Source organism: Sus scrofa, chromosome 10 (assembly GCF_000003025.6).
Source record: "Sus scrofa isolate TJ Tabasco breed Duroc chromosome 10, Sscrofa11.1, whole genome shotgun sequence".
NCBI classification, from domain to species: Eukaryota; Metazoa; Chordata; class Mammalia; order Artiodactyla; family Suidae; genus Sus; species Sus scrofa.
The window spans coordinates 38,819,278-38,825,386 of NC_010452.4; positions in this window are offsets into that span (position 1 = coordinate 38,819,278).

Genomic DNA, 6,109 nt, shown 5'->3' on the forward strand with positions numbered 1-6,109 from the left:
CCATCCTCATAGCTGTAGGTGTTGTCAGTGATTTGGATTTTGTTCATTCCAGAAGTGGAATGATATCTCATAATTTGCAATTCTGTAATAACACCTGATACTGGGGTTCTTTTTATATTCCTATTTGCCATCAGTGTATATTCCTTTTTGAAGATGTTAAATTTTAATAGCGATTTATGTATTTTAGATAAAACTTCTTTGGTAGGTTTGTCTTTTGCAAATATTTTCTCTCAGTCTCTGCCCTTTTCATTTTCATAGAGCAGAAGTTTTTAACTTTGATGGATTCAACTGATCATCTTTGTTCATTCATGGATTGTGCTTTTGATGTTATCTAAAAACTCATTGCTAAACTCGAGGTCACTTAGACATTCTCTAGAAGCGTGTTATTTTCTAGAAGTCTTATAAGGTTTGCATTTTAAGTTTATGATCCTTTTATTTTTTTAAATGGCCACACCCATGGCATATGGAAGTTCCTGGGCCAGGAATTGAATCTGAGCCACAGCTTCGACCTACACCACAGCTGCTGCAATGCCAGATCCTTTAACCTGCTGCATGGGGCTAGGGATCAAACCTGCGACTTTGCAGTGACCCAAGCCGCTGCAGTCAGATTCTTAACCCACTGTGCCACAGTGGGAACTCCTATTATCCATTTTGAGTTAATATTTATGAGAAGTATAAGGTTTGTGTCTACATTTATTTATTTTTGCATGTGGGAGTCCTCTTGTGGTGTACAAGGTTAAGGATCCTGCATTACCACTGCAGTGGCTTGGGTCGCTGCTATGGAGTGGGGTTTGATCCCTGGCTGAGGAACTTCCATATGCCACAGAGTGGCCAAAAAAAGGTTTTATTTTTTTCAACAAATGGTGCTAGAACAATCAGACAGTCACATGCAAAGATTGCCTTTTTTTTTTTTTTTTTTTTTTTTTTTTTGCATTTTAGGGTCGCAGTTGCAGCACATGGAGGTTCCCAGGCTAGGGATTGAATCAGAGCTACAGCTGCCTGCCTACACCACAGCCACAGCATCGCCAGATCCGAGCTGTGTCTTCGATCTACGTCCACAGCTCATAGCAACTCTAGATCCTTAACCCACAGAAAAGCCAGGGATTGAACTTGCATCCTTATGGACACTAGTCAGGTTTTTCACTGCTGAGCCATGACAGGAACTCCCAGACTGTCCTTTCTTCATTGAATTGTCTTTGCTTCTTTGTCAAAAAGTTGAAAATATTTGTGTGAATCTATTTCTGGGCACTATTTCATTCTTTTTTAAGGTCGAGTAGTAAGTATTCCATTGTGTATATGAATCACATCTTTATCCATTCATCTCTTGCTGGACATTTAGGTTGTTTCTATGTCTTGGCTATTGTGAGCAGTGCTGCTGTAAACATAGCCATCATTTTATTTTATTTTATTTTATTATTTTATTTTATTTTGCCTTTTCTAGGGCCACTCCCGTGGTATGTGGAGGTTCCCGGGCTAGGGGTTGAATCAGAGCTGCAGCCGCCGGCCTACGGCACAGCCACAGCAATGTGGGATGCGAGCCACATCTGCGACCTACACCACAGCTCACGGCAATGCCGGATCCTTAACCCACTGAGGAAGGCCAGGGATCGAACCTGCCACCTCATGGTTCCTAGTCAAATTCGTTAACCACTGCACCACGATGGGAACTCCAACATAACAATCATTTTAAATTGTCGCATATTATCTAATCAAGTATGATGTCTTATAACAGATCATGAACTCCATCGTATTTGGATGTATAGACACTGATGTTTAAAGTTATTATTGATGTAGTCAAATTAAAATCTACCACATCTGTTACTGGTTTTCGTTACCCTGGTTCTCTGTCCCTTTTTTTTTTTCTTACACTATTCTTCCATTTGTTGTCTGAATATTTCATATTGATTCTATTTTTCTCTCTTTAGTACATAAGTTATACTTTCTTTTAAAAATATTATTTTTTTACATGTTGCTAGTTGTATAATTGTTAATTTACAGTTAACCCAGGTCAACTCTCAAATAACAATACACCATTTCACTGGTACTTTGTAATAACAAAGTAATCCTAATTATTCCCTCATGTTTCTTGTATCATTGCTGCAATTCATTTCACTTATAAGCATACATACATGAGCATTATGTATGCTTATACGTAATATATATAATCATACATAATCAAATACCTTGTGTTCTTATTTTGAACAAATTGTTGTCTGTTAGATAAATTAAGAATAAGAAAAATGAGGAGTTCCCATTGTGGCTCAGTGGTAACAAACCCCACTAGTATCCATGAGGATGCAGGTTTGCTCCCTGGCCTTGCTCAGTGGGTTAAGGATCCAGTGTTGCCGTGAGCTGTGGTATAGGCTGCAGACGAGGCTCAGATCCTGCATTGCTGTGGCTGTGGTGTAGGCCAGCAGCTGCAGCTCTGACTCACCCCCTAGCCTGGGAACTTCCATATGCTGCAGGTGCAGCCCTTAAAAAAAGAAGCAAAAATAAATAAATAAACTAATTAATTAAGTTGTATTAATCATAACCTTCACGTTTCTTCTTCAGTACTCTTTCTTCATGTAGCTCTGAGCTTCTGACTTATTTTCTGTCTTTCTACAGAACTTCTTGTGAAATTTCTTGCAAGATGTGAATAGCTTCCACATCTTTGAGGTCAGGTAACTTGCAAAGTCCAGTTCCATCTTTGGTCAGCTTGTTTTCACTTCCTTCTCACAGCCTGTTTTTGAAGTTGAGGTTACTCTGTCCCTTGATGTCACGTAAATGTAGTACCCAGTTTAAAGGGTGCTGTGCTGGCCCACCATCTTCTCCCCACAGAAGAGTAGGATGGGTGGGTGGGGGCCCTCAAAATCATATGGCCCAGAGCCCTCAGAGCAGACAGCTCCTCTCAGACCCACCAGTGGCAGTGAGGGACATGGGCAAAAGCCTCATAGTGGTTTTGATTTGCATTTCCTTGATGATTAGTCATGTCAAGCAACTTTTCAGGGTTTTTCTTTTTTTCTTTTTTTTTTTTTTTTGCTATTTCTTGGGCCGCTCCCACGGCATATGGAGGTTCCCAGGCTAGGGGTCCAATTGGAGCTGTAGCCACCGGCCTACGCCACAGTCACAGCAATGCAGGACCCATGCCGAGTCTGCGACCTACACAACAGCTCATGGCAACGCCGGATCATTAAGGGTTTTTTTTTTTTTTTTTCCCTTTTTTTTCTTTTGTCTCTTTGCCTTTTCTAGGGCCGCTCCCACAGCATATGGAGGTTCCTAGGCTAGGGGTCGAATTGGAGCTATAGCCACCAGCCTACGCCACAGCCACAGCAATGCAGGACCCGTGCCGAGTCTGCGACCTACACAACAGCTCACGGCAACGCCAGATCCTTAACCCACTAAGCAAGGCCAGGGATGGAACCCAAAACCTCGTAGTGCCTAGTTGGATTTGTTAACCACTGGGCCACGACGGGAACTCCTCAGATATTTTGATTAAGATACCTGTTTGTCTTCTTTGGACAAATGTCTCTTCAGACCCTTTGTCCATTTTAAATCATGTTTAAGGTGTTTAGTTTTTAGTTTGTTGAGTTTTGCTATTGTTGCTTGTACTTTTGGTGTCATGCCCAAAGAATTCATTTCCAAGACCGATGACAAAGAGCTTTCCCATTTCTTTCTAGGAGTTTTATGATTTCATGTTTTATATTTAAATCTTCAATATAGTTTATTTTTATGTGTGGTGTAAGGGAGGGGTCCAGTTGTCCAGTTGCATGTGAATATCTAGTTTTTCCATCACTATTTATTTATTTTTCACTTTATTTATTTATTTTGTCTTTTCAGGGCCACACCCCCAGCATATGGAGATTCCCAGCCTAGGGGTTGAATCAGAGCTGTAGCTGCTGGCCTATGCCACAGCCATAGCCACGCCCGATCTGAGCCATGTCTTCGATCTACACCGATCTACACCACAGCTCACGGCAACACTGGATCCTTAACCCGCTGAGCAAGGCCAGGAATCGAACCGCCACCTCATGGTTCCTAGTCAGATTTGTTTCCACTGCACCACGACGGAACTCCCCCAACACTATTTATTGATGAGACTATCATTTCCCCATTGTATATTCTTGGCTCCTTTGTTGTAAATTAATCCACCATATATGTGGTGGGTTATTTCTGGGCTATCAAATCTATTCCATTGCAATCTGTTTTTATGCAATATCATACTTTTTTTTTTCTTTTGCTTTTTAGGGCCGCACCAAGGTGTATGGAGGTTCCCAGGCCAGGGGTCTAATTAGAGCTACAGCTGCTGGCCTAAGCCACAGCCACAGCAACGTGGGATCCAAGCCATGTCTGCGATCTTCACCACAATTCATGGCAATGCCACTGAGAGAAGCCAGGGATCGAACCCGCAACCTCATGGGGTTCATTCCCGCTGTGCCACGACGGAAACTCCTGTACTGTTTTTTGTTGGTTTTTTTTTTTTTTTTTTCTTTTTTTTTTTTTTTTTGCTACTTCTTTGGGCCGCTCCCACGGCATATGGAGGTTCCCAGGCTAGGGGTCGAATCAGAGCTGTAGCCACTGGCCCTACACCAGAGCCATAGCAACTCAGGATCCGAGCCGTGTCTGTGACCTACACCACAGCTCACAGCAACGCCAGATCGTCAACCCACTGAGCAAGGGCAGGGACCGAACCCGCAACCTCATGGTTCCTAGTCGGATTCGTTAACCACTGCGCCACGACGGGAACTCCCCCATGCTGTTTTTTTAATTACTATAGCTTTGTGGTATACTTTAAAATCAGGAAGTGTCATACCTTCAGTTTTGTTCTTTCTTAAGATTGCTTTGCCTATTTGGAATCTTTGGTATACAAATTTTACGATTGTTCATTCTATTATTGTGAAAAAATGCCTTGGAATTTTGATCGGGATGGCATTGAATCTGTAGGGCAGGATGGATGTTTTAACAATATTAATTCTTTTGATCCATGAATGTGGGATAAGTTTCCATTTGTGTATGGCTCCTACAATTTCTTTAATCAAAGCCTTTTAGTTTTCATTGTACAGATCTTTCATTTCCTTGGTTGAATTTTTTCCTAAGTATTTTTAGTGTTTTTGAAGCTATTGTGAATGCAATTTTTTCATTCCTTTTCAGAGTTTGTTGTTAGTATATAGAAATGCAACTAAATTTTTGCATTGATTTTTGTATCTGGCAACTTTACTGAATTTGTTATTAGTTCTAACATGTTTCATTGGTGGAGTCTTTGGGGTTTTCTATGTATGGTAACATGTCACCTGCAGATAGTGACAGTTTAACTTCTTCCTTTCTGATCTGGATACCTTTTCTTTTGTTCTATTTTCCCTAAATGCTCTGCCTAGGACTTTCATTACAATGTTCAACAGGTGTTGAGAGTAGGCGCACTTGTGCTGTTTCTGATCATAAAAGAAAAGCTTTCAACATTTCATCATTGAATGTAATGTTTGCTGTGGGCTTGGGCTTGTCATATATGGCTTTTGTTATGTTGAGGATCATTCTTCCTATATCCAATTTGTTGAGAGTTTGTTTTTTTTGTTTTTTGTTTTGTCTTTTGTCTTTTTGTTGTTGTTGTTGCTATTTCTTGGGCCGCTCCCGAGGCATATGGAGGTTCCCAGGCTAGGGGTCCAATCGGAGCTGTAGCCACCGGCCTACGCCAGAGCCACAGCAACGCGACCTACACCACAGCTCACGGCAACGCCGGATCGTTAACCCACTGAGCAAGGGCAGGGACCGAACCCGCAACCTCATGGTTCCTAGTCGGATTCGTTAACCACTGCGCCACGACGGGAACTCCAGAGTTTTTTTTTTTTTTTTTTAATGATAGGATGTTGAATTTTCTAAAATTCTTTTTCTGCACCTATTGAAATGACCATATGATTTTATCTGTTTTTCTATTTATGTACCACATTGATTGATTTGTGTATTGTAGAACATCCTTGCATCCCAGGGACAATCCCACTTGAACATGGTGAATGATCCTTTAAATGTACTGTTGAATTTGGTTCGCTAGTTATCTCGTCGAGAATTTTTGCATCTATATTTATCAGGAATATTGGCCTAGTTTCCTTTTCTAGTGTATCCTTATCTGGCTTTGGTA